Raw genomic sequence first — 27,474 nt, forward strand, 5'->3', positions numbered from 1 at the left:
GGAAAGGAATGCCATGGAATGCAATGGAATGCAATGGAATAGAATACAATGTAATGGAAAGTTGACATGTAAAGTGAGCTGAGATTGTGACACTGCACTCCATCCTGAGTGACACGGTGATATCCTGTTGAAAGAAAGGAATGGAAGGCAATGGAGTGAAATGAAATGGAATGGAGTGGTATGGAGTGGAGTGGAGTGCAGTGGAGTGGACTGCACAGGAGTGGAGTGGAATGGAGTCGAATGGAATCTTATCGAGTGTAATGGAATGTAGTGGATTGGAGTAGAGAGGAGTGGAGTGGAGTGGAATGAAGTGAAGTAGAATGGAATGGAATAGAAAGCAATCCAACCATGAAAAGAAATGTGAGCTGAGATGGTTCCAGTGCACTCCAGCCTTTGTGAAAGAGTGAGATACTGTGGAAAGAAAGGAAAGGAATGGAATGGAATGGAATGGAAGTAAGTGGAGTGGATTGGAGTGGAGTGGATTGGAGTGGAATAGAATGGATTCGAAAAGAGTGGATTGAAGTGGACTGGAATGGAGTGGAGTGGAGGTGGAATAGAACGGAGTGCAGTGGAAAGGATTAAAGTGGAGTGCAGTGGAGTGGAATGCAGCGGAGGGCAGTGGAGTGAAATGGAGTGGCGTGGAATGGAGTGGAGTGGAAAGGAATATAGTGGAACGGAGTGGAGTGGAGGGAAGTGGAATGGAGAAGAATGGAATGGGATGAAGTGGATTGGAGTGGCGTGGAGTGGAGTGCAGTGGACTGGAGCGTAATGGAATGGGACGGAGTGGAATGGATTGGAGTGGAGTGCAGTGGATTGGAGAGGATTACAATGGAGTGGAATGGAATAAGATGTAATGGAATGTAGTGGAGTGGAGTGGAGTGGAGTGGAAAGGAGTGGAATCTAATGGATTGGGATGGAATGGAATGGAATGGAATGGAGTGGAATGGAATGCCATGGAATTCCATGGGATGCAATTGAATAGAATACCATGCAATGGAAAGTTGACACGTTATGTGAGCTGAGATTGTGCCACTGCACTGCCAGCCTGGGTGACACAGTGATATTTTGTGGTAAGAAAGGAATAGAATCGATAGAGAGAAATGGAAGTGAATTTAATGGGATGTAGTGGATTGGATAGTAGTGGATTGGAGTGGACTGGAATGAATTCGAATGGAATGGGATGGAGTGGAATGGAATGGAGTGGAGTGGAGTGAAATGGAGTGTAATGGAATGTGATGGAGTGGTATGCAATGGAATGGTCAAAAGAAATACGAGCCGAGATTGTGCAACTACACTGCAGGCTCTGTGTGAGAGTGAGATCTTGCGAAAAGAAATGAATCGAATGGAATTAATTGGAATGGAATGGAATGGAATGGAAAGGAGTGGAGTGGAGTAGAATGAAGTGGAGTGGAGTGGTGGAAAATGGAGGGGAGTGGAATGGAGAGGAGTGGAGTGGAGTGGAATTGAGTGGAGTGGATTAGAGTGGAGTGGAGTAAAATGCAGTGGTGTGGAGTGGATTGGAATTGATTGGAATGGAATGAAGTGGAGTGGAATGGTTTGGAGTGGGGTGCAGTAAAATGGAGCCAAATGGAATGGGATGGAGTGGAATGGAGTGTAGTGGAGTGGAGAGGATTGGAATGGAGTGAAATGGACTCAGATGCAATGGAACGTAGCTGAGTGGAGTGGAGTGGAACGGAGTGGAATGGAATGGAATTGAATGAAATGGAATGGAATGGAATGGAATGGAATGGAATGCAATTGAACAGAATGCAATGAAATGGAAAGTTGACATCTAATGTGAACTGAGAATGTGCCACTGTACTCCAACCTGAGTGAAACCGTGATATCCTGTCGAAAGAAAGGAATGGAATGCAATAAAGTGCAATGTAATGTAATGGAATGGAAAGGAATGGAATGGAATGGAATGGAATGGAATGGAATGGAATGCAATGGAATGGAATGGAATGGAATGGAATGCAATGGAATGGAATGGAATGGAGTGGATTGTAGTGGAATGGATTCGAATGGAATGGGATGGAGTGAAATGGGATAGCGTAGCGTGGAGTGGAGTGAAAGAGAGTGGAATGGAATGTGATGGAATGGAATGCAATGGAATGGTGTAAAGAAATATGAGCTGAGATTGTGCCACTGCACTACAGCCTTTGTGACAGAGAGAGATCCAGTGGAAAGAAAGGAATGGAAGGGAATGGAGTTTAATGGAATGAAATGGAGTGGAGTGGAGTGGAGTGGAATGTAATGGAGTGGCGTGGAGTGGACAGAAGGGTAGTGGATTGGAGTAGAGTGCAACAGAGTGTAGAGGACTGCCAGGGAGTGGAGTGGAGGGGAGTGGAAGGGAGTGGAGCAGAGTGGAATGGAGTGGAGTGGAGTGGATTGGAATGGAGAGGGGTGGAACGGAGTGGAGCGGAGTGGATTGGAATGCAGTGGGTTGGAATGGATTAGAGTGGAGTGGTGTGGAGTGGAATTGAGTCGAGTGGAATGGAGTGAAGTGGAAAGGAGTGGAGTGGAATGGAGAGGACTGGAGTGGAGTGGAATGGTGAAGAATGGAATTGGATAGAATTGAATGGAATGAAGTTGAGTGGAGTGGGGTGGACAGAAGTACAGGGGAATATAGGAGAATGGAATGGGATGGAGTGGAATGGATAGGCTTGGATTTCAGTGGAGTGGAGAGGTGTGGAATGGAGTGGAACGGAATCGGATGTAACAGAATGTAGTGGAGTGGAGTGGAATGGAGTGGAACGGAGTAGAATCTAATGGAATTGAATGGAATGGAATGGAAAGGAATGCCATGGAATGCAATGGAATGCAATGGAATAGAATACAATGTAATGGAAAGTTGACATGTAAAGTGAGCTGAGATTGTGACACTGCACTCCATCCTGAGTGACACGGTGATATCCTGTTGAAAGAAAGGAATGGAAGGCAATGGAGTGAAATGAAATGGAATGGAGTGGTATGGAGTGGAGTGGAGTGCAGTGGAGTGGACTGCACAGGAGTGGAGTGGAATGGAGTCGAATGGAATCTTATCGAGTGTAATGGAATGTAGTGGATTGGAGTAGAGAGGAGTGGAGTGGAGTGGAATGAAGTGAAATAGAATGGAATGGAATAGAAAGCAATCCAACCATGAAAAGAAATGTGAGCTGAGATGGTTCCAGTGCACTCCAGCCTTTGTGACAGCGTGAGACCCTGTGGAAAGAAAGGAAAGGAATGGAGTGGAATGGAATGAAAGGAAGTGGAGTGGAGTGGAGTGGATTGGAGTGGAGTGGATTGGAGTGGAATAGAATGGATTCGAAAAGAGTGGATTGAAGTGGACTGGAATGGAGTGGAGTGGAGGTGGAATAGAACGGAGTGCAGTGGAAAGGATTAAAGTGGAGTGCAGTGGAGTGGAATGCAGCGGAGGGCAGTGGAGTGAAATGGAGTGGCGTGGAATGGAGTGGAGTGGAAAGGAATATAGTGGAACGGAGTGGAGTGGAGGGGAGTGGAATGGAGAAGAATGGAATGGGATGAAGTGGATTGGAGTGGCGTGGAGTGGAGTGCAGTGGACTGGAGCGTAATGGAATGGGACGGAGTGGAATGGATTGGAGTGGAGTGCAGTGGATTGGAGAGGATTACAATGGAGTGGAATGGAATAAGATGTAATGGAATGTAGTGGAGTGGAGTGGAGTGGAGTGGAAAGGAGTGGAATCTAATGGATTGGGATGGAATGGAATGGAATGGAATGGAGTGGAATGGAATGCCATGGAATTCCATGGGATGCAATTGAATAGAATGCCATGCAATGGAAAGTTGACACGTTATGTGAGCTGAGATTGTGCCACTGCACTGCCAGCCTGGGTGACACAGTGATATTTTGTGGTAAGAAAGGAATAGAATCGATAGAGAGAAATGGAAGTGAATTTAATGGGATGTAGTGGATTGGATAGTAGTGGATTGGAGTGGACTGGAATGAATTCGAATGGAATGGGATGGAGTGGAATGGAATGGAGTGGAGTGGAGTGAAATGGAGTGTAATGGAATGAGATGGAGTGGTATGCAATGGAATGGTCAAAAGAAATACGAGCCGAGATTGTGCAACTACACTGCAGGCTCTGTGTGAGAGTGAGATCTTGCGAAAAGAAATGAATGGAATGGAATTAATTGGAATGGAATGGAATGGAATGGAGTGGAGTGGAGTAGAATGAAGTGGAGTGGAGTGGTGGAAAATGGAGGGGAGTGGAATGGAGAGGAGTGGAGTGGAGTGGAATTGAGTGGAGTGGATTAGAGTGGAGTGGAGTAAAATGGAGTGGTGTGGAGACGATTGGAATGGATTGGAATGGAATGAAGTGGAGTGGAATGGTTTGGAGTGGGGTGCAGTAAAATGGAGCCAAATGGAATGGGATGGAGTGGAATGGAATGTAGTGGAGTGGAGAGGATTGGAATGGAGTGAAATGGACTCAGATGCAATGGAACGTAGCTGAGTGGAGTGGAGTGGAACGGAGTGGAATGGAATGGAATTGAATGAAATGGAATGGAATGGAATGGAATGCAATGGAATGCAATTGAACAGAATGCAATGAAATGGAAAGTTGACATCTAATGTGAACTGAGAATGTGCCACTGTACTCCAACCTGAGTGAAACCGTGATATCCTGTCGAAAGAAAGGAATGGAATGCAATAAAGTGCAATGGAATGGAATGGAATGGAATGGAATGGAATGGAATGGAATGGAATGGAATGCAATGGAATGGAATGGAATGGAGTGGATTGTAGTGGAATGGATTCGAATGGAATGGGATGGAGTGAAATGGGATAGCGTAGCGTGGAGTGGAGTGAATGAGAGTGGAATGGAATGTGATGGAATGGAATGTGATGGAATGGAATGCAATGGAATGGTGTAAAGAAATATGAGCTGAGATTGTGCCACTGCACTACAGCCTTTGTGACAGAGAGAGCTCCAGTGGAAAGAAAGGAATGGAAGGGAATGGAGTTTAATGGAATGAAATGGAGTGGAGTGGAGTGGAGTGGAATGTAATGGAGTGGCGTGGAGTGGACAGAAGGGTAGTGGATTGGAGTAGAGTGCAACAGAGTGTAGAGGACTGCAAGGGAGTGGAGTGGAGGGGAGTGGAAGGGAGTGGAGCAGAGTGGAATGGAGTGGAGTGGAGTGGATTGGAATGGAGAGGGGTGGAACGGAGTGGAGCGGAGTGGATTGGAATGCAGTGGGTTGGAATGGATTAGAGTGGAGTGGTGTGGAGTGGAATTGAGTCGAGTGGAATGGAGTGAAGTGGAAAGGAGTGGAGTGGAATGGAGAGGACTGGAGTGGAGTGGAATGGTGAAGAATGGAATTGGATAGAATTGAATGGAATGAAGTTGAGTGGAGTGGGGTGGGCAGAAGTACAGGGGAATATAGGAGAATGGAATGGGATGGAGTGGAATGGATAGGCTTGGATTTCAGTGGAGTGGAGAGGTGTGGAATGGAGTGGAATGGAATCGGATGTAACATAATGTAGTGGAGTGGAGTGGAATGGAGTGGAACGGAGTAGAATCTAATGGAATTGAATGGAATGGAATGGAAAGGAATGCCATGGAATGCAATGGAATGCAATGGAATAGAATACAACGTAATGGAAAGTTGACATGTAAAGTGAGCTGAGATTGTGACACTGCACTCCATCCTGAGTGACACGGTGATATCCTGTTGAAAGAAAGGAATGGAAGGCAATGGAGTGAAATGAAATGGAATGGAGTGGTATGGAGTGGAGTGGAGTGCAGTGGAGTGGACTGCACAGGAGTGGAGTGGAATGGAGTCGAATGGAATCTTATCGAGTGTAATGGAATGTAGTGGATTGGAGTAGAGAGGAGTGGAGTGGAGTGGAATGAAGTGAAATAGAATGGAATGGAATAGAAAGCAATCCAACCATGAAAAGAAATGTGAGCTGAGATGGTTCCAGTGCACTCCAGCCTTTGTGACAGAGTGAGATCCTGTGGAAAGAAAGGAAAGGAATGGAGTGGAATGGAATGAAAGGAAGTGGAGTGGAGTGGAGTGGATTGCAGTGGAGTGGATTGGAGTGGAATAGAATGGATTCGAAAAGAGTGGATTGAAGTGGACTGGAATGGAGTGGAGTGGAGGTGGAATAGAACGGAGTGCAGTGGAAAGGATTAAAGTGGAGTGCAGTGGAGTGGAATGCAGCGGAGGGCAGTGGAGTGAAATGGAGTGGCGTGGAATGGAGTGGAGTGGAAAGGAATATAGTGGAACGGAGTGGAGTGGAGGGGAGTGGAATGGAGAAGAATGGAATGGGATGAAGTGGATTGGAGTGGCGTGGAGTGGAGTGCAGTGGACTGGAGCGTAATGGAATGGGACGGAGTGGAATGGATTGGAGTGGAGTGCAGTGGATTGGAGAGGATTACAATGGAGTGGAATGGAATAAGATGTAATGGAATGTAGTGGAGTGGAGTGGAGTGGAGTGGAAAGGAGTGGAATCTAATGGATTGGGATGGAATGGAATGGAATGGAATGGAGTGGAGTGGAATGCCATGGAATTCCATGGGATGCAATTGAATAGAATGCCATGCAATGGAAAGTTGACACGTTATGTGAGCTGAGATTGTGCCACTGCACTGCCAGCCTGGGTGACACAGTGATATTTTGTGGTAAGAAAGGAATAGAATCGATAGAGAGAAATGGAAGTGAATTTAATGGGATGTAGTGGATTGGATAGTAGTGGATTGGAGTGGACTGGAATGAATTCGAATGGAATGGGATGGAGTGGAATGGAATGGAGTGGAGTGGAGTGAAATGGAGTGTAATGGAATGAGATGGAGTGGTATGCAATGGAATGGTCAAAAGAAATACGAGCCGAGATTGTGCAGCTACACTGCAGGCTCTGTGTGAGAGTGAGACCTTGCGAAAAGAAATGAATGGAATGGAATTAATTGGAATGGAATGGAATGGAATGGAGTGGAGTGGAGTAGAATGAAGTGGAGTGGAGTGGTGGAAAATGGAGGGGAGTGGAATGGAGAGCAGTGGAGTGGAGTGGAATTGAGTGGAGTGGATTAGAGTGGAGTGGAGTAAAATGGAGTGGTGTGGAGTGGATTGGAATGGATTGGAATGGAATGAAGTGGACTGGAATGGTTTGGAGTGGGGTGCAGTAAAATGGAGCCAAATGGAATGGGATGGAGTGGAATGGAGTGGAGTGGAGTGGAGAGGATTGTAATGGAGTGAAATGGACTCAGATGCAATGGAACGTAGCTGAGTGGAGTGGAGTGGAACGGAGTGGAATGGAATGGAATTGAATGAAATGGAATGGAATGGAATGGAATGCAATGGAATGCAATTGAACAGAATGCAATGAAATGGAAAGTTTACATCTAATGTGAACTGAGAATGTGCCACTGTACTCCAACCTGAGTGAAACCGTGATATCCTGTCGAAAGAAAGGAATGGAATGCAATAATGTGCAATGTAATGGAATGTAATGGAATGGAATGGAATGGAATGGAATGGAATGGAATGGAATGGAATGGAATGGAATGGAATGCAATGGAATGGAATGGAATGGAGTGGATTCGAATGGAATGGGATGGAGTGAAATGGGATAGCGTAGCGTGGAGTGGAGTGAAAGAGAGTGGAATGGAATGTGATGGAATGGAATGCAATGGAATGGTGTAAAGAAATATGAGCTGAGATTGTGCCACTGCACTACAGCCTTTGTGATAGAGAGAGATCCAGTGGAAAGAAAGGAATGGAAGGGAATGGAGTTTAATGGAATGAAATGGAGTGGAGTGGAGTGGAGTGGAATGTAATGGAGTGGCGTGGAGTGGACAGAAGGGTAGTGGATTGGAGTAGAGTGCAACAGAGTGTAGAGGACTGCAAGGGAGTGGAGTGGAGGGGAGTGGAAGGGAGTGGAGCAGAGTGGAATGGAGTGGAGTGGAGTGGATTGGAATGGAGAGGGGTGGAACGGAGTGGAGCGGAGTGGATTGGAATGCAGTGGGTTGGAATGGATTAGAGTGGAGTGGTGTGGAGTGGAATTGAGTCGAGTGGAATGGAGTGAAGTGGAAAGGAGTGGAGTGGAATGGAGAGGACTGGAGTGGAGTGGAATGGTGAAGAATGGAATTGGATAGAATTGAATGGAATGAAGTTGAGTGGAGTGGGGTGGACAGAAGTACAGGGGAATATAGGAGAATGGAATGGGATGGAGTGGAATGGATAGGCTTGGATTTCAGTGGAGTGGAGAGGTGTGGAATGGAGTGGAACGGAATCGGATGTAACATAATGTAGTGGAGTGGAGTGGAATGGAGTGGAACGGAGTAGAATCTAATGGAATTGAATGGAATGGAATGGAAAGGAATGCCATGGAATGCAATGGAATGCAATGGAATAGAATACAATGTAATGGAAAGTTGACATGTAAAGTGAGCTGAGATTGTGACACTGCACTCCATCCTGAGTGACACGGTGATATCCTGTTGAAAGAAAGGAATGGAAGGCAATGGAGTGAAATGAAATGGAATGGAGTGGTATGGAGTGGAGTGGAGTGCAGTGGAGTGGACTGCACAGGAGTGGAGTGGAATGGAGTCGAATGGAATCTTATCGACTGTAATGGAATGTAGTGGATTGGAGTAGAGAGGAGTGGAGTGGAGTGGAATGAAGTGAAATAGAATGGAATGGAATAGAAAGCAATCCAACCATGAAAAGAAATGTGAGCTGAGATGGTTCCAGTGCACTCCAGCCTTTGTGACAGAGTGAGATCCTGTGGAAAGAAAGGAAAGGAATGGAGTGGAATGGAATGAAAGGAAGTGGAGTGGAGTGGAGTGGATTGCAGTGGAGTGGATTGGAGTGGAATAGAATGGATTCGAAAAGAGTGGATTGAAGTGGACTGGAATGGAGTGGAGTGGAGGTGGAATAGAACGGAGTGCAGTGGAAAGGATTAAAGTGGAGTGCAGTGGAGTGGAATGCAGCGGAGGGCAGTGGAGTGAAATGTAGTGCCGTGGAATGGAGTGGAGTGGAAAGGAATATAGTGGAACGGAGTGGAGTGGAGGGGAGTGGAATGGAGAAGAATGGAATGGGATGAAGTGGATTGGAGTGGCGTGGAGTGGAGTGCAGTGGACTGGAGCGTAATGGAATGGGACGGAGTGGAATGGATTGGAGTGGAGTGCAGTGGATTGGAGAGGATTACAATGGAGTGGAATGGAATAAGATGTAATGGAATGTAGTGGAGTGGAGTGGAGTGGAGTGGAAAGGAGTGGAATCTAATGGATTGGGATGGAATGGAATGGAATGGAATGGAGTGGAATGGAATGCCATGGAATTCCATGGGATGCAATTGAATAGAATGCCATGCAATGGAAAGTTGACACGTTATGTGAGCTGAGATTGTGCCACTGCACTGCCAGCCTGGGTGACACAGTGATATTTTGTGGTAAGAAAGGAATAGAATCGATAGAGAGAAATGGAAGTGAATTTAATGGGATGTAGTGGATTGGATAGTAGTGGATTGGAGTGGACTGGAATGAATTCGAATGGAATGGGATGGAGTGGAATGGAATGGAGTGGAGTGGAGTGAAATGGAGTGTAATGGAATGAGATGGAGTGGTATGCAATGGAATGGTCAAAAGAAATACGAGCCGAGATTGTGCAACTACACTGCAGGCTCTGTGTGAGAGTGAGATCTTGCGAAAAGAAATGAATGGAATGGAATTAATTGGAATGGAATGGAATGGAATGGAGTGGAGTGGAGTAGAATGAAGTGGAGTGGAGTGGTGGAAAATGGAGGGGAGTGGAATGGAGAGGAGTGGAGTGGAGTGGAATTGAGTGGAGTGGATTAGAGTGGAGTGGAGTAAAATGGAGTGGTGTGGAGTGGATTGGAATGGATTGGAATGGAATGAAGTGGAGTGGAATGGTTTGGAGTGGGGTGCAGTAAAATGGAGCCAAATGGAATGGGATGGAGTGGAATGGAGTGTAGTGGAGTGGAGAGGATTGGAATGGAGTGAAATGGACTCAGATGCAATGGAACGTAGCTGAGTGGAGTGGAGTGGAACGGAGTGGAATGGAATGGAATTGAATGAAATGGAATGGAATGGAATGGAATGCAATGGAATGCAATTGAACAGAATGCAATGAAATGGAAAGTTGACATCTAATGTGAACTGAGAATGTGCCACTGTACTCCAACCTGAGTGAAACCGTGATATCCTGTCGAAAGAAAGGAATGGAATGCAATAAAGTGCAATGTAATGGAATGGAATGGAATGGAATGGAATGGAATGGAATGGAATGGAATGGAATGGAATGCAATGGAATGGAATGGAATGGAATGCAATTGAATGGAATGGAATGGAGTGGATTGTAGTGGAATGGATTCGAATGGAATGGGATGGAGTGAAATGGGATAGCGTAGCGTGGAGTGGAGTGAAAGAGAGTGGAATGGAATGTGATGGAATGGAATGCAATGGAATGGTGTAAAGAAATATGAGCTGAGATTGTGCCACTGCACTACAGCCTTTGTGACAGAGAGAGATCCAGTGGAAAGAAAGGAATGGAAGGGAATGGAGTTTAATGGAATGAAATGGAGTGGAGTGGAGTGGAGTGGAATGTAATGGAGTGGCGTGGAGTGGACAGAAGGGTAGTGGATTGGAGTAGAGTGCAACAGAGTGTAGAGGACTGCAAGGGAGTGGAGTGGAGGGGAGTGGAAGGGAGTGGAGCAGAGTGGAATGGAGTGGAGTGGAGTGGATTGGAATGGAGAGGGGTGGAACGGAGTGGAGCGGAGTGGATTGGAATGCAGTGGGTTGGAATGGATTAGAGTGGAGTGGTGTGGAGTGGAATTGAGTCGAGTGGAATGGAGTGAAGTGGAAAGGAGTGGAGTGGAATGGAGAGGACTGGAGTGGAGTGGAATGGTGAAGAATGGAATTGGATAGAATTGAATGGAATGAAGTTGAGTGGAGTGGGGTGGACAGAAGTACAGGGGAATATAGGAGAATGGAATGGGATGGAGTGGAATGGATAGGCTTGGATTTCAGTGGAGTGGAGAGGTGTGGAATGGAGTGGAATGGAATCGGATGTAACATAATGTAGTGGAGTGGAGTGGAATGGAGTGGAACGGAGTAGAATCTAATGGAATGGAATGGAATGGAATGGAAAGGAATGCCATGGAATGCAATGGAATGCAATGGAATAGAATACAATGTAATGGAAAGTTGACATGTAAAGTGAGCTGAGATTGTGACACTGCACTCCATCCTGAGTGACACGGTGATATCCTGTTGAAAGAAAGGAATGGAAGGCAATGGAGTGAAATGAAATGGAATGGAGTGGTATGGAGTGGAGTGGAGTGCAGTGGAGTGGACTGCACAGGAGTGGAGTGGAATGGAGTCGAATGGAATCTTATCGAGTGTAATGGAATGTAGTGGATTGGAGTAGAGAGGAGTGGAGTGGAGTGGAATGAAGTGAAATAGAATGGAATGGAATAGAAAGCAATCCAACCATGAAAAGAAATGTGAGCTGAGATGGTTCCAGTGCACTCCAGCCTTTGTGACAGAGTGAGATCCTGTGGAAAGAAAGGAAAGGAATGGAGTGGAATGGAATGAAAGGAAGTGGAGTGGAGTGGAGTGGATTGCAGTGGAGTGGATTGGAGTGGAATAGAATGGATTCGAAAAGAGTGGATTGAAGTGGACTGGAATGGAGTGGAGTGGAGGTGGAATAGAACGGAGTGCAGTGGAAAGGATTAAAGTGGAGTGCAGTGGAGTGGAATGCAGCGGAGGGCAGTGGAGTGAAATGGAGTGGCGTGGAATGGAGTGGAGTGGAAAGGAATATAGTGGAACGGAGTGGAGTGGAGGGGAGTGGAATGGAGAAGAATGGAATGGGATGAAGTGGATTGGAGTGGCGTGGAGTGGAGTGCAGTGGACTGGAGCGTAATGGAATGGGACGGAGTGGAATGGATTGGAGTGGAGTGCAGTGGATTGGAGAGGATTACAATGGAGTGGAATGGAATAAGATGTAATGGAATGTAGTGGAGTGGAGTGGAGTGGAGTGGAAAGGAGTGGAATCTAATGGATTGGGATGGAATGGAATGGAGTGGAATGGAATGCCATGGAATGCCATGGAATTCCATGGGATGCAATTGAATAGAATGCCATGCAATGGAAAGTTGACACGTTATGTGAGCTGAGATTGTGCCACTGCACTGCCAGCCTGGGTGACACAGTGATATTTTGTGGTAAGAAAGGAATAGAATCGATAGAGAGAAATGGAAGTGAATTTAATGGGATGTAGTGGATTGGATAGTAGTGGATTGGAGTGGACTGGAATGAATTCGAATGGAATGGGATGGAGTGGAATGGAATGGAGTGGAGTGGAGTGAAATGGAGTGTAATGGAATGAGATGGATTGGTATGCAATGGAATGGTCAAAAGAAATACGAGCCGAGATTGTGCAACTACACTGCAGGCTCTGTGTGAGAGTGAGATCTTGCGAAAAGAAATGAATGGAATGGAATTAATTGGAATGGAATGGAATGGAATGGAGTGGAGTGGAGTAGAATGAAGTGGAGTGGAGTGGTGGAAAATGGAGGGGAGTGGAATGGAGAGGAGTGGAGTGGAGTGGAATTGAGTGGAGTGGATTAGAGTGGAGTGGAGTAAAATGGAGTGGTGTGGAGTGGATTGGAATGGATTGGAATGGAATGAAGTGGAGTGGAATGGTTTGGAGTGGGGTGCAGTAAAATGGAGCCAAATGGAATGGGATGGAGTGGAATGGAGTGTAGTGGAGTGGAGAGGATTGGAATGGAGTGAAATGGACTCAGATGCAATGGAACGTAGCTGAGTGGAGTGGAGTGGAACGGAGTGGAATGGAATGGAATTGAATGAAATGGAATGGAATGGAATGGAATGCAATGGAATGCAATTGAACAGAATGCAATGAAATGGAAAGTTGACATCTAATGTGAACTGAGAATGTGCCACTGTACTCCAACCTGAGTGAAACCGTGATATCCTGTCGAAAGAAAGGAATGGAATGCAATAAAGTGCAATGGAATGGAATGGAATGGAATGGAATGGAATGGAATGGAATGGAATGGAATGGAATGCAATGGAATGGAATGGAATGGAATGCAATGGAATGGAATGGAATGGAGTGGATTGTAGTGGAATGGATTCGAATGGAATGGGATGGAGTGAAATGGGATAGCGTAGCGTGGAGTGGAGTGAAAGAGAGTGGAATGGAATGTGATGGAATGGAATGCAATGGAATGGTGTAAAGAAATATGAGCTGAGATTGTGCCACTGCACTACAGCCTTTGTGACAGAGAGAGATCCAGTGGAAAGAAAGGAATGGAAGGGAATGGAGTTTAATGGAATGAAATGGAGTGGAGTGGAGTGGAGTGGAATGTAATGGAGTGGCGTGGAGTGGACAGAAGGGTAGTGGATTGGAGTAGAGTGCAACAGAGTGTAGAGGACTGCAAGGGAGTGGAGTGGAGGGGAGTGGAAGGGAGTGGAGCAGAGTGGAATGGAGTGGAGTGGAGTGGATTGGAATGGAGAGGGGTGGAACGGAGTGGAGCGGAGTGGATTGGAATGCAGTGGGTTGGAATGGATTAGAGTGGAGTGGTGTGGAGTGGAATTGAGTCGAGTGGAATGGAGTGAAGTGGAAAGGAGTGGAGTGGAATGGAGAGGACTGGAGTGGAGTGGAATGGTGAAGAATGGAATTGGATAGAATTGAATGGAATGAAGTTGAGTGGAGTGGGGTGGACAGAAGTACAGGGGAATATAGGAGAATGGAATGGGATGGAGTGGAATGGATAGGCTTGGATTTCAGTGGAGTGGAGAGGTGTGGAATGGAGTGGAATGGAATCGGATGTAACATAATGTAGTGGAGTGGAGTGGAATGGAGTGGAACGGAGTAGAATCTAATGGAATGGAATGGAATGGAATGGAAAGGAATGCCATGGAATGCAATGGAATGCAATGGAATAGAATACAATGTAATGGAAAGTTGACATGTAAAGTGAGCTGAGATTGTGACACTGCACTCCATCCTGAGTGACACGGTGATATCCTGTTGAAAGAAAGGAATGGAAGGCAATGGAGTGAAATGAAATGGAATGGAGTGGTATGGAGTGGAGTGGAGTGCAGTGGAGTGGACTGCACAGGAGTGGAGTGGAATGGAGTCGAATGGAATCTTATCGAGTGTAATGGAATGTAGTGGATTGGAGTAGAGAGGAGTGGAGTGGAGTGGAATGAAGTGAAATAGAATGGAATGGAATACAAAGCAATCCAACCATGAAAAGAAATGTGAGCTGAGATGGTTCCAGTGCACTCCAGCCTTTGTGACAGAGTGAGATCCTGTGGAAAGAAAGGAAAGGAATGGAGTGGAATGGAATGAAAGGAAGTGGAGTGGAGTGGAGTGGATTGCAGTGGAGTGGATTGGAGTGGAATTGAATGGATTGGAAAAGAGTGGATTGAAGTGGACTGGAATGGAGTGGAGTGGAGGTGGAATAGAACGGAGTGCAGTGGAAAGGATTAAAGTGGAGTGCAGTGGAGTGGAATGCAGCGGAGGGCAGTGGAGTGAAATGGAGTGGCGTGGAATGGAGTGGAGTGGAAAGGAATATAGTGGAACGGAGTGGAGTGGAGGGGAGTGGAATGGAGAAGAATGGAATGGGATGAAGTGGATTGGAGTGGCGTGGAGTGGAGTGCAGTGGACTGGAGCGTAATGGAATGGGACGGAGTGGAATGGATTGGAGTGGAGTGCAGTGGATTGGAGAGGATTACAATGGAGTGGAATGGAATAAGATGTAATGGAATGTAGTGGAGTGGAGTGGAGTGGAGTGGAAAGGAGTGGAATCTAATGGATTGGGACGGAATGGAATGGAATGGAATGGAATGGAATGGAGTGGAATGGAATGCCATGGAATTCCATGGGATGCAATTGAATAGAATGCCATGCAATGGAAAGTTGACACGTTATGTGAGCTGAGATTGTGCCACTGCACTGCCAGCCTGGGTGACACAGTGATATTTTGTGGTAAGAAAGGAATAGAATCGATAGAGAGAAATGGAAGTGAATTTAATGGGATGTAGTGGATTGGATAGCAGTGGATTGGAGTGGACTGGAATGAATTCGAATGGAATGGGATGGAGTGGAATGGAATGGAGTGGAGTGGAGTGAAATGGAGTGTAATGGAATGAGATGGAGTGGTATGCAATGGAATGGTCAAAAGAAATACGAGCCGAGATTGTGCAACTACACTGCAGGCTCTGTGTGAGAGTGAGATCTTGCGAAAAGAAATGAATGGAATGGAATTAATTGGAATGGAATGGAATGGAATGGAGTGGAGTGGAGTAGAATGAAGTGGAGTGGAGTGGTGGAAAATGGAGGGGAGTGGAATGGAGAGGAGTGGAGTGGAGTGCAATTGAGTGGAGTGGACTAGAATGGAGTGGAGTAAAATGGAGTGGTGTGGAGACGACTGGAATGGATTGGAATGGAATGAAGTGGAGTGGAATGGTTTGGAGTGGGGTGCAGTAAAATGGAGCCAAATGGAATGGGATGGAGTGGAATGGAGTGTAGTGGAGTGGAGAGGATTGGAATGGAGTGAAATGGACTCAGATGCAATGGAACGTAGCTGAGTGGAGTGGAGTGGAACGGAGTGGAATGGAATGGAATTGAATGAAATGGAATGGAATGGAATGGAATGGAATGGAATGGAGTGGATTGTAGTGGAATGGATTCGAATGGAATGGGATGGAGTGAAATGGGATAGCGTAGCGTGGAGTGGAGTGAAAGAGAGTGGAATGGAATGTGATGGAATGGAATGTGATGGAATGGAATGCAATGGAGTGGTGTAAGGAAATATGAGCTGAGATTGTGCCACTGCACTACAGCCTTTGTGACAGAGAGAGATCCAGTGGAAAGAAAGAATGGAAGGGAATGGAGTTTAATGGAATGAAATGGAGTGGAGTGGAGTGGAGTGGAATGTAATGGAGTGGCGTGGAGTGGACAGAAGGGTAGTGGATTGGAGTAGAGTGCAACAGAATGTAGAGGACTGCAAGGGAGTGGAGTGGAGGGGAGTGGAAGGGAGTGGAGCAGAGTGGAATGGAGTGGAGTGGAGTGGATTGGAATGGAGAGGGGTGGAACGGAGTGGAGCGGAGTGGATTGGAATGCAGTGGGTTGGAATGGATTAGAGTGGAGTGGTGTGGAGTGGAATTGAGTCGAGTGGAATGGAGTGAAGTGGAAAGGAGTGGAGTGGAATGGAGAGGACTGGAGTGGAGTGGAATGGTGAAGAATGGAATTGGATGGAATTGAATGGAATGAAGTTGAGTGGCGTGGGGTGGACAGAAGTACAGGGGAATATAGGAGAATGGAATGGGATGGAGTGGAATGGATAGACTTGGATTTCAGTGGAGTGGAGAGGTGTGGAATGGAGTGGAATGGAATCGCATGTAACATAATGTAGTGGAGTGGAGTGGAATGGAGTGGAACGGAGTAGAATCTAATGGAATGGAATGGAATGGAATGGAAAGGAATGCCATGGAATGCAATGGAATGCAATGGAATAGAATACAATGTAATGGAAAGTTGACATGTAAAGTGAGCTGAGATTGTGACACTGCACTCCATCCTGAGTGACACGGTGATATCCTGTTGAAAGAAAGGAATGGAAGGCAATGGAGTGAAATGAAATGGAATGGAGTGGTATGGAGTGGAGTGGAGTGCAGTGGAGTGGACTGCACAGCAGTGGAGTGGAATGGAGTCGAATGGAATCTTATCGAGTGTAATGGAATGTAGTGGATTGGAGTAGAGAGGAGTGGAGTGGAGTGGAATGAAGTGAAATAGAATGGAATGGAATAGAAAGCAATCCAACCATGAAAAGAAATGTGAGCTGAGATGGTTCCAGTGCACTCCAGCCTTTGTGACAGAGTGAGATCCTGTGGAAAGAAAGGAAAGGAATGGAGTGGAATGGAATGAAAGGAAGTGGAGTGGAGTGGAGTGGATTGCAGTGGAGTGGATTGGAGTGGAATAGAATGGATTCGAAAAGAGTGGATTGAAGTGGACTGGAATGGAGTGGAGTGGAGGTGGAATAGAACGGAGTGCAGTGGAAAGGATTAAAGTGGAGTGCAGTGGAGTGGAATGCAGCGGAGGGCAGTGGAGTGAAATGGAGTGGCGTGGAATGGAGTGGAGTGGAAAGGAATATAGTGGAACGGAGTGGAGTGGAGGGGAGTGGAATGGAGAAGAATGGAATGGGATGAAGTGGATTGGAGTGGCGTGGAGTGGAGTGCAGTGGACTGGAGCGTAATGGAATGGGACGGAGTGGAATGGATTGGAGTGGAGTGCAGTGGATTGGAGAGGATTACAATGGAGTGGAATGGAATAAGATGTAATGGAATGTAGTGGAGTGGAGTGGAGTGGAGTGGAAAGGAGTGGAATCTAATGGATTGGGATGGAATGGAATGGAATGGAATGGAGTGGAGTGGAATGCCATGGAATTCCATGGGATGCAATTGAATAGAATGCCATGCAATGGAAAGTTGACACGTTATGTGAGCTGAGATTGTGCCACTGCACTGCCAGCCTGGGTGACACAGTGATATTTTGTGGTAAGAAAGGAATAGAATCGATAGAGAGAAATGGAAGTGAATTTAATGGGATGTAGTGGATTGGATAGTAGTGGATTGGAGTGGACTGGAATGAATTCGAATGGAATGGGATGGAGTGGAATGGAATGGAGTGGAGTGGAGTGAAATGGAGTGTAATGGAATGAGATGGAGTGGTATGCAATGGAATGGTCAAAAGAAATACGAGCCGAGATTGTGCAACTACACTGCAGGCTCTGTGTGAGAGTGAGATCTTGCAAAAAGAAATGAATGGAATGGAATTAATTGGAATGGAATGGAATGGAATGGAGTGGAGTGGAGTAGAATGAAGTGGAGTGGAGTGGTGGAAAATGGAGGGGAGTGGAATGGAGAGGAGTGGAGTGGAGTGGAATTCAGTGGAGTGGAGTAAAATGGAGTGGTGTGGAGTGGATTGGAATGGATTGGAATGGAATGAAGTGGAGTGGAATGGTTTGGAGTGGGGTGCAGTAAAATGGAGCCAAATGGAATGGGATGGAGTGGAATGGAGTGTAGTGGAGTGGAGAGGATTGGAATGGAGTGAAATGGACTCAGATGCAATGGAACGTAGCTGAGTGGAGTGGAGTGGAACGGAGTGGAATGGAATGGAATGGAATGAAATGGAATGGAATGGAATGGAATGCAATGGAATGCAATTGAACAGAATGCAATGAAATGGAAAGTTGACATCTAATGTGAACTGAGAATGTGCCACTGTACTCCAACCTGAGTGAAACCGTGATATCCTGTCGAAAGAAAGGAATGGAATGCAATAAAGTGCAATGGAATGGAATGGAATGGAAAGGAATGGAATGGAATGGAATGGAATGGAATGGAATGGAATGGAATGGAATGGAATGGAATGGAATGCAATGGAACGGAATGGAATGGAGTGGATTGTAGTGGAATGGATTCGAATGGAATGGGATGGAGTGAAATGGGATAGCGTAGCGTGGAGTGGAGTGAAAGAGAGTGGAATGGAATGTGATGGAATGGAATGCAATGGAATGGTGTAAAGAAATATGAGCTGAGATTGTGCCACTGCAGTACAGCCTTTGTGACAGAGAGAGATCCAGTGGAAAGAAAGGAATGGAAGGGAATGGAGTTTAATGGAATGAAATGGAGTGGAGTGGAGTGGAGTGGAATGTAATGGAGTGGCGTGGAGTGGACAGAAGGGTAGTGGATTGGAGTAGAGTGCAACAGAGTGTAGAGGACTGCCAGGGAGTGGAGTGGAGGGGATTGGAAGGGAGTGGAGCAGAGTGGAATGGAGTGGAGTGGAGTGGATTGGAATGGAGAGGGGTGGAACGGAGTGGAGCGGAGTGGATTGGAATGCAGTGGGTTGGAATGGATTATAGTGGAGTGGTGTGGAGTGGAATTGAGTCAAGTGGAATGGAGTGAAGTGGAAAGGAGTGGAGTGGAATGGAGAGGACTGGAGTGGAGTGGAATGGTGAAGAATGGAATTGGATAGAATTGAATGGAATGAAGTTGAGTGGAGTGGGGTGGACAGAAGTACAGGGGAATATAGGAGAATGGAATGGGATGGAGTGGAATGGATAGGCTTGGATTTCAGTGGAGTGGAGAGGTGTGGAATGGAGTGGAATGGAATCGGATGTAACATAATGTAGTGGAGTGGAGTGGAATGGAGTGGAACGGAGTAGAATCTAATGGAATGGAATGGAATGGAATGGAATGGAAAGGAATGCCATGGAATGCAATGGAATGCAATGGAATAGAATACAATGTAATGGAAAGTTGACATGTAAAGTGAGCTGAGATTGTGACACTGCACTCCATCCTGAGTGACACGGTGATATCCTGTTGAAAGAAAGGAATGGAAGGCAATGGAGTGAAATGAAATGGAATGGAGTGGTATGGAGTGGAGTGGAGTGCAGTGGAGTGGACTGCACAGGAGTGGAGTGGAATGGAGTCGAATGGAATCTTATCGAGTGTAATGGAATGTAGTGGATTGGAGTAGAGAGGAGTGGAGTGGAGTGGAATGAAGTGAAATAGAATGGAATGGAATAGAAAGCAATCCAACCATGAAAAGAAATGTGAGCTGAGATGGTTCCAGTGCACTCCAGCCTTTGTGACAGAGTGAGATCCTGTGGAAAGAAAGGAAAGGAATGGAGTGGAATGGAATGAAAGGAAGTGGAGTGGAGTGGAGTGGATTGCAGTGGAGTGGATTGGAGTGTAATAGAATGGATTCGAAAAGAGTGGATTGAAGTGGACTGGAATGGAGTGGAGTGGAGGTGGAATAGAACGGAGTGCAGTGGAAAGGATTAAAGTGGAGTGCAGTGGAGTGGAATGCAGCGGAGGGCAGTGGAGTGAAATGGAGTGGTGTGGAATGGAGTGGAGTGGAAAGGAATATGGTGGAACGGAGTGAAGTGGAGGGGAGTGGAATGGAGAAGAATGGAATGGGATGAAGTGGATTGGAGTGGCGTGGAGTGGAGTGCAGTGGACTGGAGCGTAATGGAATGGGACGGAGTGGAATGGATTGGAGTGGAGTGCAGTGGATTGGAGAGGATTACAATGGAGTGGAATGGAATAAGATGTAATGGAATGTAGTGGAGTGGAGTGGAGTGGAGTGGAGTGGAAAGGAGTGGAATCTAATGGATTGGGATGGAATGGAATGGAATGGAATGGAGTGGAATGGAATGCCATGGAATTCCATGGGATGCAATTGAATAGAATGCCATGCAATGGAAAGTTGACACGTTATGTGAGCTGAGATTGTGCCACTGCACTGCCAGCCTGGGTGACACAGTGATATTTTGTGGTAAGAAAGGAATAGAATCGATAGAGAGAAATGGAAGTGAATTTAATGGGATGTAGTGGATTGGATAGTAGTGGATTGGAGTGGACTGGAATGAATTCGAATGGAATGGGATGGAGTGGAATGGAATGGAGTGGAGTGGAGTGAAATGGAGTGTAATGGAATGAGATGGAGTGGTATGCAATGGAATGGTCAAAAGAAATACGAGCCGAGATTGTGCAGCTACACTGCAGGCTCTGTGTGAGAGTGAGATCTTGCGAAAAGAAATGAATGGAATGGAATTAATTGGAATGGAATGGAATGGAATGGAGTGGAGTGGAGTAGAATGAAGTGGAGTGGAGTGGTGGAAAATGGAGGGGAGGGAATGGAGAGGAGTGGAGTGGAGTTGAATTGAGTGGAGTGGATTAGAGTGGAGTGGAGTAAAATGGAGTGGTGTGGAGTGGATTGGAATGGATTGGAATGGAATGAAGTGGAGTGGAATGGTTTGGAGTGGGGTGCAGTAAAATGTAGCCAAATTGAATGGGATGGAGTGGAATGGAGTGTAGTGGAGTGGAGAGGATTGGAATGGAGTGAAATGGACTCAGATGCAATGGAACGTAGCTGAGTGGAGTGGAGTGGAACGGAGTGGAATGGAATGGAATTGAATGAAATGGAATGGAATGGAATGGAATGCAATGGAATGCAATTGAACAGAATGCAATTAAATGGAAAGTTGACATCTAATGTGAACTGAGAATGTGCCACTGTACTCCAACCTGAGTGAAACCGTGAAATCCTGTCGAAAGAAAGGAATGGAATGCAATAAAGTGTAATGTAATGGAATGGAATGGAAAGGAATGGAATGGAATGGAATGGAATGCAATGGAATGGAATGGAATGGAATGGAATGGAATGGAATGGAATGGAATGCAATGGAATGGAGTGGATTGTAGTGGAATGGATTCGAATGGAATGGGATGGAGTGAAATGGGATAGCGTAGCGTGGAGTGGAGTGAAAGAGAGTGGAATGGAATGTGATGGAATGGAATGCAATGGAATGGTGTAAAGAAATATGAGCTGAGATTGTGCCACTGCACTACAGCCTTTGTGACAGAGAGAGATCCAGTGGAAAGAAAGGAATGGAAGGGAATGGAGTTAATGGAATGAAATGGAGTGGAGTGGAGTGGAGTGGAATGTAATGGAGTGGCGTGGAGTGGACAGAAGGGTAGTGGATTGGAGTAGAGTGCAACAGAGTGTAGAGGACTGCAAGGGAGTGGAGTGGAGGGGAGTGGAAGGGAGTGGAGCAGAGTGGAATGGAGTGGAGTTGAGTGGATTGGAATGGAGAGGGGTGGAACGGAGTGGAGCGGAGTGGATTGGAATGCAGTGGGTTGGAATGGATTAGAGTGGAGTGGTGTGGAGTGGAATTGAGTCGAGTGGAATGGAGTGAAGTGGAAAGGAGTGGAGTGGAATGGAGAGGACTGGAGTGGAGTGGAATGGTGAAGAATGGAATTGGATAGAATTGAATGGAATGAAGTTGAGTGGAGTGGGGTGGACAGAAGTACAGGGGAATATAGGAGAATGGAATGGGATGGAGTGGAATGGATAGGCTTGGATTTCAGTGGAGTGGAGAGGTGTGGAATGGAGTGGAACGGAATCGGATGTAACATAATGTAGTGGAGTGGAGTGGAATGGAGTGGAACGGAGTAGAATCTAATGGAATGGAATGGAATGGAATGGAAAGGAATGCCATGGAATGCAATGGAATGCAATGGAATAGAATACAATGTAATGGAAAGTTGACATGTAAAGTGAGCTGAGATTGTGACACTGCACTCCATCCTGAGTGACACGGTGATATCCTGTTGAAAGAAAGGAATGGAAGGCAATGAAGTGAAATGAAACGGAATGGAGTGGTATGGAGTGGAGTGGAGTGCAGTGGAGTGGACTGCACAGGAGTGGAGTGGAATGGAGTCGAATGGAATCTTATCGAGTGTAATGGAATGTAGTGGATTGGAGTAGAGAGGAGTGGAGTGGAGTGGAATGAAGTGAAATAGAATGGAATGGAATAGAAAGCAATCCAACCATGAAAAGAAATGTGAGCTGAGATGGTTCCAGTGCACTCCAGCCTTTGTGACAGAGTGAGATCCTGTGGAAAGAAAGGAAAGGAATGGAGTGGAATGGAATGAAAGGAAGTGGAGTGGAGTGGAGTGGATTGCAGTGGAGTGGATTGGAGTGGAATAGAATGGATTCGAAAAGAGTGGATTGAAGTGGACTGGAATGGAGTGGAGTGGAGGTGGAATAGAACGGAGTGCAGTGGAAAGGATTAAAGTGGAGTGCAGTGGAGTGGAATGCAGCGGAGGGCAGTGGAGTGAAATGGAGTGGCGTGGAATGGAGTGGAGTGGAAAGGAATATAGTGGAACGGAGTGGAGTGGAGGGGAGTGGAATGGAGAAGAATGGAATGGGATGAAGTGGATTGGAGTGGCGTGGAGTGGAGTGCAGTGGACTGGAGCGTAATGGAATGGGACGGAGTGGAATGGATTGGAGTGGAGTGCAGTGGATTGGAGAGGATTACAATGGAGTGGAATGGAATAAGATGTAATGGAATGTAGTGGAGTGGAGTGGAGTGGAGTGGAAAGGAGTGGAATCTAATGGATTGGGATGGAATGGAATGGAATGGAATGGAGTGGAATGGAATGCCATGGAATTCCATGGGATGCAATTGAATAGAATGCCATGCAATGGAAAGTTGACACGTTATGTGAGCTGAGATTGTGCCACTGCACTGCCAGCCTGGGTGACACAGTGATATTTTGTGGTAAGAAAGGAATAGAATCGATAGAGAGAAATGGAAGTGAATTTAATGGGATGTAGTGGATTGGATAGTAGTGGATTGGAGTGGACTGGAATGAATTGGAATGGAATGGGATGGAGTGGAATGGAATGGAGTGGAGTGGAGTGAAATGGAGTGTAATGGAATGAGATGGAGTGGTATGCAATGGAATGGTCAAAAGAAATACGAGCCGAGATTGTGCAACTACACTGCAGGCTCTGTGTGAGAGTGAGATCTTGCGAAAAGAAATGAATGGAATGGAATTAATTGGAATGGAATGGAATGGAATGGAGTGGAGTGGAGTAGAATGAATTGGAGTGGAGTGGTGGAAAATGGAGGGGAGTGGAATGGAGAGGAGTGGAGTGGAGTGGAATTGAGTGGAGTGGATTAGAGTGGAGTGGAGTAAAATGGAGTGGTGTGGAGTGGATTGGAATGGATTGGAATGGAGTGAAGTGGAGTGGAATGGTTTGGAGTGGGGTGCAGTAAAATGGAGCCAAATGGAATGGGATGGAGTGGAATGGAGTGTAGTGGAGTGGAGAGGATTGGAATGGAGTGAAATGGACTCAGATGCAATGGAACGTAGCTGAGTGGAGTGGAGTGGAACGGAGTGGAATGGAATGGAATTGAATGAAATGGAATGGAATGGAGTGCAATGCAATGGAATGCAATTGAACAGAATGCAATGAAATGGAAAGTTGACATCAACTGTGAACTGAGAATGTACCACTGTACTCCAACCTGAGTGAAACCGTGATATCCTGTCGAAAGAAAGGAATGGAATGCAATAAAGTGCAATGTAATGGAATGTAATGGAAAGGAATGGAATGGAATGGAATGGAATGGAATGGAATGGAATGCAATGGAATGGAATGGAATGGAATGGAATGCAATGGAATGGCATGGAATGGAGTGGATTGTAGTGGAATGGATTCGAATGGAATGGGATGGAGTGAAATGGGATAGCGTAGCGTGGAGTGGAGTGAAAGAGAGTGGAATGGAATGTGATGGAATGGAATGCAATGGAATGGTGTAAAGAAATATGAGCTGAGATTGTGCCACTGCACTACAGCCTTTGTGACAGAGAGAGATCCAGTGGAAAGAAAGGAATGGAAGGGAATGGAGTTTAATGGAATGAAATGGAGTGGAGTGGAGTGGAGTGGAATGTAATGGAGTGGCGTGGAGTGGACAGAAGGGTAGTGGATTGGAGTAGAGTGCAACAGAGTGTAGAGGACTGCCAGGGAGTGGAGTGGAGGGGAGTGGAAGGGAGTGGAGCAGAGTGGAATGGAGTGGAGTGGAGTGGATTGGAATGGAGAGGGGTGGAACGGAGTGGAGCGGAGTGGATTGGAATGCAGTGGGTTGGAATGGATTAGAGTGGAGTGGTGTGGAGTGGAATTGAGTCGAGTGGAATGGAGTGAAGTGGAAAGGAGTGGAGTGGAATGGAGAGGACTGGAGTGGAGTGGAATGGTGAAGAATGGAATTGGATAGAATTGAATGGAATGAAGTTGAGTGGAGTGGGGTGGACAGAAGTACAGGGGAATATAGGAGAATGGAATGGGATGGAGTGGAATGGATAGGCTTGGATTTCAGTGGAGTGGAGAGGTGTGGAATGGAGTGGAATGGAATCGGATGTAACATAATGTAGTGGAGTGGAGTGGAATGGAGTGGAACGGAGTAGAATCTAATGGAATGGAATGGAATGGAATGGAAAGGAATGCCATGGAATGCAATGGAATGCAATGGAATAGAATACAATGTAATGGAAAGTTGACATGTAAAGTGAGCTGAGATTGTGACACTGCACTCCATCCTGAGTGACACGGTGATATCCTGTTGAAAGAAAGGAATGGAAGGCAATGGAGTGAAATGAAATGGAATGGAGTGGTATGGAGTGGAGTGGAGTGCAGTGGAGTGGACTGCACAGGAGTGGAGTGGAATGGAGTCGAATGGAATCTTATCGAGTGTAATGGAATGTAGTGGATTGGAGTAGAGAGGAGTGGAGTGGAGTGGAATGAAGTGAAATAGAATGGAATGGAATAGAAAGCAATCCAACCATGAAAAGAAATGTGAGCTGAGATGGTTCCAGTGCACTCCAGCCTTTGTGACAGAGTGAGATCCTGTGGAAAGAAAGGAAAGGAATGGAGTGGAATGGAATGAAAGGAAGTGGAGTGGAGTGGAGTGGATTGCAGTGGAGTGGATTGGAGTGGAATAGAATGGATTCGAAAAGAGTGGATTGAAGTGGACTGGAATGGAGTGGAGTGGAGTTGGAATAGAACGGAGTGCAGTGGAAAGGATTAAAGTGGAGTGCAGTGGAGTGGAATGCAGCGGAGGGCAGTGGAGTGAAATGGAGTGGCGTGGAATGGAGTGGAGTGGAAAGGAATATAGTGGAACGGAGTGGAGTGGAGGGGAGTGGAATGGAGAAGAATGGAATGGGATGAAGTGGATTGGAGTGGCGTGGAGTGGAGTGCAGTGGACTGGAGCGTAATGGAATGGGACGGAGTGGAATGGATTGGAGTGGAGTGCAGTGGATTGCAGAGGATTACAATGGAGTGGAATGGAATAAGATGTAATGGAATGTAGTGGAGTGGAGTGGAGTGGAGTGGAAAGGAGTGGAATCTAATGGAATGGAATGGAATGGAATGGAATGGAATGCAATGGAATGGAATGGAATGGAGTGGATTGTAGTGGAATGGATTCGAATGGAATGGGATGGAGTGAAATGGCAGAGCGTAGCGTGGAGTGGAGTGAAAGAGAGTGGAATGGAATGTGATGGAATGGAATGCAATGGAATGGTGTAAAGAAATATGAGCTGAGATTGTGCCACTGCACTACAGCCTTTGTGACAGAGAGAGATCCAGTGGAAAGAAAGGAATGGAAGGCAATGGAGTTTAATGGAATGAAATGGAGTGGAGTGGAGTGGAGTGGAATGTAATGGAGTGGCGTGGAGTGGACAGAAGGGTAGTGGATTGGAGTAGAGTGCAACAGAGTGTAGAGGACTGCAAGGGAGTGGAGTGGAGGGGAGTGGAAGGGAGTGGAGCAGAGTGGAATGGAGTGGAGTGGAGTGGATTGGAATGGAGAGGGGTGGAACGGAGTGGAGCGGAGTGGATTGGAATGCAGTGGGTTGGAATGGATTAGAGTGGAGTGGTGTGGAGTGGAATTGAGTCGAGTGGAATGGAGTGAAGTGGAAAGGAGTGGAGTGGAATGGAGAGGACTGGAGTGGAGTGGAATGGTGAAGAATGGAATTGGATAGAATTGAATGGAATGAAGTTGAGTGGAGTGGGGTGGACAGAAGTACAGGGGAATATAGGAGAATGGAATGGGATGGAGTGGAATGGATAGGCTTGGATTTCAGTGGAGTGGAGAGGTGTGGAATGGAGTGGAATGGAATCGGATGTAACATAATGTAGTGGAGTGGAGTGGAATGGAGTGGAACGGAGTAGAATCTAATGGAATTGAATGGAATGGAATGGAAAGGAATGCCATGGAATGCAATGGAATGCAATGGAATAGAATACAATGTAATGGAAAGTTGACATGTAAAGTGAGCTGAGATTGTGACACTGCACTCCATCCTGAGTGACACGGTGATATCCTGTTGAAAGAAAGGAATGGAAGGCAATGGAGTGAAATGAAATGGAATGGAGTGGTATGGAGTGGAGTGGAGTGCAGTGGAGTGGACTGCACAGGAGTGGAGTGGAATGGAGTCGAATGGAATCTTATCGAGTGTAATGGAATGTAGTGGATTGGAGTAGAGAGGAGTGGAGTGGAGTGGAATGAAGTGAAATAGAATGGAATGGAATAGAAAGCAATCCAACCATGAAAAGAAATGTGAGCTGAGATGGTTCCAGTGCACTCCAGCCTTTGTGACAGAGTGAGATCCTGTGGAAAGAAAGGAAAGGAATGGAGTGGAATGGAATGAAAGGAAGTGGAGTGGAGTGGAGTGGATTGGAGTGGAGTGGATTGGAGTGGAATAGAATGGATTCGAAAAGAGTGGATTGAAGTGGACTGGAATGGAGTGGAGTGGAGGTGGAATAGAACGGAGTGCAGTGGAAAGGATTAAAGTGGAGTGCAGTGGAGTGGAATGCAGCGGAGGGCAGTGGAGTGAAATGGAGTGGCGTGGAATGGAGTGGAGTGGAAAGGAATATAGTGGAACGGAGTGGAGTGGAGGGGAGTGGAATGGAGAAGAATGGAATGGGATGAAGTGGATTGGAGTGGCGTGGAGTGGAGTGCAGTGGACTGGAGCGTAATGGAATGGGACGGAGTGGAATGGATTGGAGTGGAGTGCAGTGGATTGGAGAGGATTACAAT

Source organism: Pan troglodytes, chromosome Y (assembly GCF_028858775.2).
Source record: "Pan troglodytes isolate AG18354 chromosome Y, NHGRI_mPanTro3-v2.0_pri, whole genome shotgun sequence".
Lineage (NCBI taxonomy): Eukaryota > Metazoa > Chordata > Mammalia > Primates > Hominidae > Pan > Pan troglodytes.